Here is a 10,385-nt window from a genome sequence, read left to right as displayed (position 1 = left end):
AACTATGGTTAAAATGGGCTAAATTATTATGATATTATGATCTGCCTGACACAATGTAGAATTAAGAACATCTTCCAAATTCATCATTGATTTACAATCATTAATTCCTATTTTATTAAAGTGAATTTCTCCTGAGCTGGTTATTTCTAATCAAAGGCCATTTGATATTAAATGGTTATTTAAAAAAAATAGCACCCACTTCACAATGCATGTTTAGTAGGCTCTTTCATCTCCCAAAATATACACGCCAATTACCACACCTGTTGCATGGACTATGCTACCCCAAAGAAGCCCAATATCCTTTGCAAATATAATTAACAACATGCCATGTCAACTTCCACTGTCCATACACGACCATTATTTCTGAAACAGTCAGTGCTTGGCAATACTGTGTAAATGTTTAAAACAAGAGCGAAGAATCAGTTATCTGTCTAGGGGGTAAATATAATCACTTAACTTGGAATCTGATCGGGATTAAGCACTGGGGTTTACAGCCCTTTTCGTATTATTGCATTCCCATGGTATCTTGATGGTTACCAACCTGTAGCTGTATAAATGGATGATAATGCTTAATTGGGTGACTGCTTCAGAATGAAGGGTGCTACAAAATCCATAAGCCTGAGTTTTGTTTTGTTTGGGGTTTTTTTTGTTGTTTTTTTTATAGAACATTTCAAACCTTCTTCTCCAAAACACACATTTGGTAAAAGGAAAGCAATTTTGGGGTGTATGTAGGGTGTCTGCAGCAACTAGGGCATCCAGAAGCTGCTCACATTATGTCCTTTCTGATTTTAGCTTTTGAGGGATTATCAGGCAGCTAGCTACAGGCAGTCCCCTGGGTATCACCTGGCATATCGCTAACATACTGCCTACAGTACAATGAGCTGACTACTGTAACTACAGAGACGTAATGCATTGGAAGAATCTCAAGATGGTCACTTTTTAGGCTATCCACATGACCTAGCCCAATAAAGAGTATCACAGGATATACTAAGACTCCTAAGCACAGCACAAGGCATTACAGCCAGAATACATCATGATTTTGCGGTTCACGAATTTTGTTTTATGAAACAATAAGTTGTGTTTACTTTCCCTGGTTATAAAGGAGGATGTGAGAATTCCTGGGTTGTTCCAAAAATGTAAAGCAGGATCAGCAGTAAAAGATGTTGAAGCAGCAGCGTTTCCCTGAGAAGCAGCCAACTTAGAAGTGGAATATGGATTAGTGTCATCAGGAGCAGCAGCAAGAGCTGCACAGGCAGTCTGATGGGGCACTTTTCCTCGCACATCATTCCGTGGCTGTACAGCTGATCCACTCAGAAAATCACAGCTGAAAAATTTTGTCCAGAACTATCAAGCAGATTTGCACCCTCTCTACTCTCTGAATTTTACAGGTTACTGAATAAAGATGAATGAATATCTTATGTAGCAGGTGTAATTTTGATCTCTGCAAAAGAAAAAAGTAGCTCCACTACTGTACACAGCAATGGCATGAACTAGAGTTTGATGTGTCATGCAGTATCTTTATAGAAGTCTCTAATCTCTTGTTGAATGAGGAAAATAAATGCTCTTATTAAACAATTCAGTCAATCTCTTCTTCAAATTCTTTTTTATTTGCAAAAACTCTAGCTGGCAAGTCTCTAAACATGTTCAGATATAACAAGAAACAATTTTCTTCTTTAACATGTCATTTTGGATTACCTAAATGCTTTTATTAATTGTAAACTGACAAAAAATATGCTAGAAATTGGTTTTCCACATTAATTCGGTGGTAGCATTAATTCAGTCTCTATCTTTAACTGACTACTGCCAACAAAGCTGCAGGGAGTTTCTGTATCTACCTTTCTTAGGTGAAACTGGCCAGCAAGTGAAAAAATGATGAAGGTATTGATCACTGAATGGCTGAAAGTCTGACCACAAACACCATTTTTCTTCAGAAATACAAAAAAAAAAAAACCCCAACCCAATCAATATTTGTACAATAAAGCTTTTCCAGTGGCAAAGAATATAATAATTTAAATTGCATAAGTTCAAGAATTTATTTAATGAATTTCAAAACATTTGGAGTTACCACAGGGCAAATTTACATCACTCTCCTAGACACAGTTCAAGAAATAATATTCTGGAAGTCTGGGTTTACCTTCTAAGATGTCTCAAGGGAGGTACCTGAAATTGCAAGTACCAAAAGTGACAGCACACTTTTGAAAACATAAGCTTCTATTTCCAAAGCACAGAATGTTATTATTCTTACTGACTTTCAGACATGAAAAAGCCTTAGTTATTCACCACACGTACTCAGAAACACGTGTCTAGTTTCTTTGCTCTTGTCTGGATTGAGTTGGTTTCTCACAGTGTCTATTTCTGTCACTTGAGTTTGCTCCTATATATCTTTTTGTGTTCTTATTAATATTCTAAAAAAGTTGAAGAATTCAAAGCAGTCAGTGAGTTTTCCAATATGGCTATCTATAATATTTACCATTATAACATTAGCTTCAAAAGACCTTCATGCTCCCTGTGGAGTTAGTAATTCTTTGGTTTCCAAAGACTTCTGAACATTGAGGACTTTCTTGTGTTCTCTTGCTGCTTAAAATAAAACAGTTTTGGCTGTGAAGGACATAGCTCTGTGAAACTAAGGTAAAGACACAGCGTGGAATACCTCCCTGTTCATAGGCCATCCATTCCACAGTATAACATAATCACATGGCTTTTGCCACCTAACACGTCCTGAGAGTAGGTGAAATATGAGACAATTCCTAATTTTTATACTAAAGAACAACTCTGACCAGAGAGTTCCTTTACCTCAATTCCTTTGTGCCTCTAGCAGACAAGTCAAATTTTTTATCCCTATCCTGCAGATGGGAACGCTGAGGACAGAATGACCTATCAAATGTGTGGGTGGTGGCAGTATCACAAGTAGGTTCTCATAACTTCCAAACCAGTTCTTAGGTTACTGACCAGTAGCCTCAAATTGGGATCATGGGCCCTTGCAAACAGTCAAATTGACCGTACAGTCATAATAACTATGCATTTAAATTAGCCAATTTGTTATTATAATTACAGGTTTAATCTGAATTCCATGTGTGCAATAAAATTTAGAACTATCCCAAATATGTTTCTCATAGTAGATTGCAATTTTTAATTTCCTGACACTTTGCAGATGTCAGAGAAGGGTTAGTATGATCCCTGTGTCTTTTAAAATGCCCTTAAGATAAGTGAATCAAGATGAAAAAATCCATGAACCATAGGCAACCTCATTATCCATATTCTCTGTGCTGTTCATTTCCTAAGGACTGTTTTGTATGAGAGGAATCATCTATATTCTGTGTATGCTATAGCAGGAAAGATCTATTTCCCATCTACTACATTTTCCCCCCTCTAAACTGTACTCCCCCTGTTGGTACAATCAAAAGATAGCTACTTGTCCTGAAAGAAAAAAGTATAATAATAATCTAAATTTAGATATTTCATCCTATATTTTTAGCAACATATATATAAAAAAATGACATAATTGTTACATACTCTTAAAAAAATGAATTAGGCCTTAACAGTTAGCTACCTCATTTTGCTTGAAAATTCAAGAAACTCTGAGAAAATCTCTTTTTATACAATCTTTTGGATATGTCATTTACCATTTATATTTGATGGCCTTAAGGAAAAAAAAAGTTACAAAAAGGTATTAATGCAAGTAGATAATAAAGCTGCATTCTATAAATCTATAGCAGCTTACAGTAATCATTAAAGCATGCAAAACTCTTTCATCTATTCAAAAATATGCAGTGCACAGAATGCCTGCTAAGGTGCATGACAAGTCAGAGTTAAATATATATTAATAAATGAATTAGCTTCATAAATAATAGCCATAATGACATTTTAGGAGACAATAAGTCTGAGGATTGTCAGAAAATGGTTGATGTATGAGCTTCACGTCTCAGTGATTCTTCAAAATGAATAGGCTTTGCGAGATAGTTCAGACCCACGACCAGCCTATTTCCTTGAATAATTTACTTGTTGTCAATTTGTACAGCCACATTACACATGCAAATTGTGCTGCCTGTGCAAACACCACTTGGAGATGATAAAAACAAATTTACGAAGGCTATAGAGGAAGGATTTATTTCACTTTCTCGCCCAGGTCAAGCAATACATGTATCTGACGATTGTGTGTACCCAATTTTGTTGTAATTATATCAGCAAATTATTCTTTATAATCTTATTATTTTTAGCAGTCTCCTTGTGCTTGGGATAATTAGCTTTCTTCACTCAGTGTAAAAACAATTCAACTTGCCAGCTAGGCAGGGCACAGCTCCATTATCTGTTTTGGGTTTAAATTTATTCCCTATATTCTTGGACACTTTGTGTAAATTAAAAATTTCATAGTCCCTAATACTGTACACGCTGTTCATTCAGTGATGAATTAAGGTCCCTAAACCTCTACGTTTGCTATTAGATATCTCACCCACTTTATATGTTAATCTGTGCTAATGAATTCCACAACCCCTAGCCACAGCGAGATGACTAAAATTATTACCACTTACAGAGATATGCCTTTTTCATTTAAAGTTCAATTCAAATTGCTCCCATAAACAGTCTGCCACACAAAGATACCTCCTTTAAAGAAGAGTTACTTACCTGTAAGTAGAGTTCTCTGAAGGTAGCATTATCTTTGGATACACATTCCTCAGCCACGTGACCTCTGGTTTGTGGCAGGGGGGGAGTGGATCCATCCCTTGATAGTTAAGACTTTTTCCTCAAGGCACTTCATTACCTCTGCAGCTCCTGTGCCTCAAGGGTTATTTATACCACAGCCTGTCAACACAACTGCCCCTCGCCTTCTAAAGTAGGCCCTGGACCAGGCTGAAGAGCAGAGAAGCTCCTTAGAGAGGTGGTCATTGTGTTGACAGAACATCTATGCAGCAGCTTTTTACTGAATCTCAGGTAAGTCTCTTCTTCCCTCTCAAGGCAGCTACCTGTGAGCCTGTCATTCACGACATGAACAGCAAATCCAGTGAAACAAAACCATGCAGAAGACAATAAAAAAGCTCTCACAGTATTACGTCTGGCTCAAGAACAGTCACCTGGATGTCAGCTTGCCCATGGTGCAGCTACTTGCACTTCACAGGCAGTCTGGATACACAACCAAAATTCTACCACTCTCAAAGGAAAATAATTTAAATATTACAGTTTCTGCAATAAATGAGAACAGCAATACCCTCTGCTGAGCAATTGTGTTTCAAACCAGTAGAGGGCATTGGTATACACAGACACTAAATAGGTTCGTTATAGCTATTATTTATAGAAATAAAACAAAAGCACATCCCAGGTACGGTACAGAGTATGAAAATGAGCCCTTCAAAGTTACAGCAACACAAAATAAAACTAAAAAGATCAAGATTCTTACAAGACTTTCCAATTACATAGACCTTTATTGCAGTACAAATACAAAACTAATTAGATGCATCTAATACCCTTGAAAACTACTTAAAATAGTGTTTGTTTCACAAACTAAACCAAGAAGTGAAGTGTCTTGCCCTGGCTTTGTATCTGAGTGCCACATGAAGGAACTCCTAGCTGTAAGGCTCACTATTGCACTTCTATTACATCAATTGATACACAAAGAAAAACTCTCTGGGAGGTTAAGAAAACTGCTTTCTGACTCTTTCTTGTGTACAAACAGTGAGATGATATTTCATTTAGCAATATGGCAGAAGGGTGTTTCTCTTGTATTGCTGGAGCAGAAGAAATGTATCCCAGATCCCAATCCAGTATATTAACTTTGTGTTCACTACAACAAAATTGAGATTGATGTATTTGGATAGCTGAAATTTGTCCTATAGTAGGTGAGGCTCCTCAAATAGGGGTGATGTCTACATTACATGTCTGTGAGTCCCATAAAACATACCTACACTTAAAGTAACAAACTCAATTAGGTCACCAAGCACAATAGTCATTGGATGCCAAGTAGCTGAATAAATGCTACTTAACAAGAAGGGAATGTCATACCCTCGCTGCTCTACCATTGCTGGATTCCAAACAAGTTGGATGAAGGTTGGGATGGGTACATCTACAACAGCTCAGTCATGCTTTTACCTTCTGCAAAGGTTATCCTAGGAACCTAGGTAATCTGTACCTTTAAGTGCTTACACTTATCTTTTTGCAGATCTACCTCAAAATTGCTCTATTATTTGTTCCTTGGCTTGACATAACATCTAAAATCTCTCACAGACCTTCAGTGGCGATTTAAAATTCATTAGCTAAAACTTCTCCACCAGTTTGTGCTCATTCCCTCTTCCCTTCCCACACCTACAGTATCACCACTCTTAAAGCAAAAATCTGACCTGCTTTCAAATTGGTTCCTAAACTGCCACATTGTTCAATGGTCATAACTAGAATTAATCAACATGAAATGCTGGACTGAAAGCTGAGGTGGTTTTGTAATTTGACCAGACATCCTTAACTGAGGGAGGGCAGACCCTTTGAAAGCTGGCCTGGCAGTTTTAGCTTTCCAATGTAGCCCTTCAAGTGACTGTCAATGCCCTGAACAGTCCAAATGGGATCAAAACCTGCAGAGTTTATACCTGCAATGGACAAGGATGATGAAAACTCTTTCTACATGTGAGGTAATAAAGCTGAAAATATTTTGCTCATTCCTTTCAGGAAGCCTGTGTGTGGTAAGATTGATAACTGAGTACAGATCAGGAATTTGGAACAAAAAGTCCTATGTCCTCCCCGTCCTCCTCTGTGTGTTAATGCTTCAGAGATGCCTTCTTTTAAAAAGTAGACAAAGCAACTTGCTCATGTGCTGCTGATGCTTAAAACCACAGACATATCTTTCTGTACCTATGGACAGTTTCCATCGAAATGCAAACCTCAGGGGAATAAGGATATAGTAAATGATGGTACAACAATCTTCTCAGTACAAGCTCCAGGCTGATCCTACATCGTTCAGTTATTTCATGCTCTCAAACTTAGAAGCATCTGAGCAGACCAGCACCAATGCTGCATAACAAAGGGTGCTGTGGATGGCACACAGAGCTCTTCTTGCCAGGTCACCATACAAGGACAAAGAAGGGAGCACATAGCAAAGCTTCTCAGCTGTACACAGGGGATTACACTCAAGCCCATTTTTCTTCAGAATACTATTCCTTGTTACAAACCTCTCTGTGGTTTTGCTTAGCATCCTTGAAAACATGGGAATGAGACCACAAGGGGACTTGAGACTGAGATCAACTGACAGAAGACAACATCTGGTATAGAAACCAACTGTACAACGTGCAGCCAACTGGTGCTGGAGTATAACAGCTCTGTGCTCTCTGCTGCACACTCCTGGCCTAATCCAAACCTAAGGGAAGCCAATAGAAATCTTTCCACCAACTTTAACGGGCTTTCAATCAGAGCTCAAGCAAGGGCCTGCCTAGATTAAAGTCGACTTTTAACAAGGTAAAGAGAGCTCAAATTACAAAACTTCATGACTACTTACAATATATACTATAGAATATTTACTAATATACTTTAATGTACAGTCTCAGATAATGTTCTTTGGAGATTTCCATTAATTGTCTCTATGATGGTTCTTGTAATGTTTGTTTAGCAAGAATTAATTTGGTTCTTATATGGCACGGTATGTGGAAAAAACCCTCTGTAATCCTTTTAACTGACTTTAAATGCTCATTTGAATATAATTATTTTAAAGGATTAATAAAAAGTATTTTAAAGTTAGGAACAAATTAAAAGTTTAGCAAAAAAATAGAGGTTATTTTATTGTCTTTACATCTCTCTTTAAAATCATATTAATTTTCCTTTCCAACACTATTTTATTGTATTAAAATATAATCATACTAGAAAAATTTCTCATTATGTTAGCAAAAATGAATACAAGGTAGATAGTATACTAACACAATGACTGTAATCTGCTAATACAATAAGACCTTCCTATTATGTTTAAACAAGAATTCAGTTCTTGATCGTCTCAACATATTTCCAAAACACCGTCTCAAAAGGATAAAATGCAGCACATTTCCATGCTTAAGGAAAAGTTTCTGATGTCCTCATTTACTGCTAAAATCCAAGAAACAGCTAATAATGCATAATCAATGCTATAGCAGATTCCACTCCTGCACTAGGGAGCCGTGTGTACTTTGTACATGTACATGATTATTTATGATTAGCTAAACACGGCTTCAACCTTGTGTATGAGGAAATACTTCAGGCTTTCACTGTGCTCCGAAACCCAAAAATCTAACCTCCAGCCAGTGTGACAGAGATTTCCACTGTGAGAACTAGCCATGAGGACCAGACCTCCACACAAGCATTAGCTGTCCTCATACCTGACAGATCTGACCACTTGTTACAGTTACTCATTAAGTGAGGGCTTCACAAAGAACCTAAGTTCTGTAGATCATAATTGATACTTTTTAACCCAGAAACTAGTCCCAGAATCTCTTTCAGTGCCCACTGCTAAACGTGGTGATAGTATGAAGAGCCCATCCTAAACATCATCAGGAATAAAAATAGCACAAGAAGCACAGATTGGTAACCCTAACGAATACAGGATATCCTCTTCTTGAGCTAACTAGCTTAAGACTACCTCAGGAGAGCATGACCTCAAGTACCAGAGTGCTATACACTAATACTCAGTTACTCTATGGTAACAATATAAAGACCATTCCCCAGAGCTGATGTTTTGAATGCTTGAGCAGACTGTGTTTTGCTCTACAAAGGTTTCTGTAGCAGGAACCTCATATTCCTGTTGCTGCATGACAATACAGTTGACAAAGTAAACTATAACTGGGAGTCAAAGTAGTATCTGTCAATTTCCAGTAGCAGATGGTAAAGGTGGGGAACACAGATATAGAGGAAATCCCTTAGAACCTGAAAATTCATAGAAATCCTGAAGGATTCAAATTAAACTTGATGTTAAATCCAATTGCAGTAGGCCTTCCTTCTAAAGTTCAAGCCGTTTTTAATAATAGCATCAAAAATATCTAAACCTGTAATTATTCCATTGGAATAATTGGGTATCTCAGAGGCATGACTTGTTTTGTTACTAAGAGTAATTTTTTGGCAGGTCTCCTAGGACAGGAATTCAAGTGAGAAGGGAAGTTAGATCAGTTGACCAAAAGGAAATAAATCAGATTATTCAAATATTTGCTTGACAGGGAACAGAAAACTGGCATGAGAAAAATTCAACACTGAATCAAGCTTTGGACAGAACGGCAGCCCTCACAAATCTGATGTGGGGACACCAGTGTTGGTCACAAGGGTGTGCTGCCTTCTCTTTTCTTCTCCAGATAAAAAGACTCTACACATTGTTTCAACAACAAAAAAAAGCCAGTAAATTAGCTTGAGCAGTCACTGACCTTTGAATACAAATGCTTCTGGATAACTGAAAGTCAGGAAGGAGCTCTTTCTACCTTTTTTTCTCATGAAGAACCTGTGAGAAGTCAGAATTTGCTGCAGAACAACTTGAAATTATCCTGAAATTTGGCTTTTTGGATTAGAAATATAACAAATTTGTAATTATAAAATGAAATGCAAGTGAACATTCGAGTACTTCACTTGCATGCACTACCAGTGCCAACTTGTGCCACAAATTGGCTTGTGGATACTAAATAAAGAGCCCAACATTTGGATATAAATTGTGTCATGAAATTAAACTTGTGTTCTGCAAATTCACCCCTAACAAACATATAAATTTACAGGCCATAAAGATGTCACACATCTTTCAGTTTTTGGAGTGTTCTTAAATTAGCTCACATTAAGAAAATATCATGCAGCTTAATGGCCTAACATTTTGCTAGAACAAATGGCAATTAATACTCAATACCAATATGTTCATCAATTACCATTTATCTGTATACCAAATACAATCAATTATTAAACGTAAATAAAATAAATCTCTTAAAAATTGATTTCCCAGATGAGAGGAAAATCTAGTTAGCAAGCTGAGTGTGAAATTTACATGTAGTTCATGAAAAAGTGATTACTTACGGAATTAATTGATTTTAGAAATGAATCTGAAGATGCAAAATTATAGCATAAAAAGTAAATGAAGATCTGGTTTATGTCCATGAGAAAGGTGTTTACTTTTTCCTTCCATCCACAGCCAATCCCAGAAGCTGCGATCCACCAAGAAATCCCTACTCAGAGCCATATTCTCTTTTATTCATCTTCATAACAAACTCTTGCCCCTTTTTCATTCCTGTCAAAGCTCAGTTGTTTGTCCACAACTGGGTTGTATCCTGATTTGGTGTCAGCAATTCCTTTCCCAAAAGTCTTGATACTGAGATTTAGTTTTCAACCTGTCAAATTCTCACTCAAAGGTCTATCTTACAAATTGTTTCAGTCACACCACCTCCCTTCTTTCAGACATATTTCAGTGCTAGTGATGTTTG

The sequence above is a fragment of the Gallinula chloropus genome (genome assembly GCF_964237585.1).
Source record: "Gallinula chloropus genome assembly, chromosome: 5".
NCBI lineage: Eukaryota > Metazoa > Chordata > Aves > Gruiformes > Rallidae > Gallinula > Gallinula chloropus.
Note: the sequence above shows the minus strand (reverse complement) of the source record.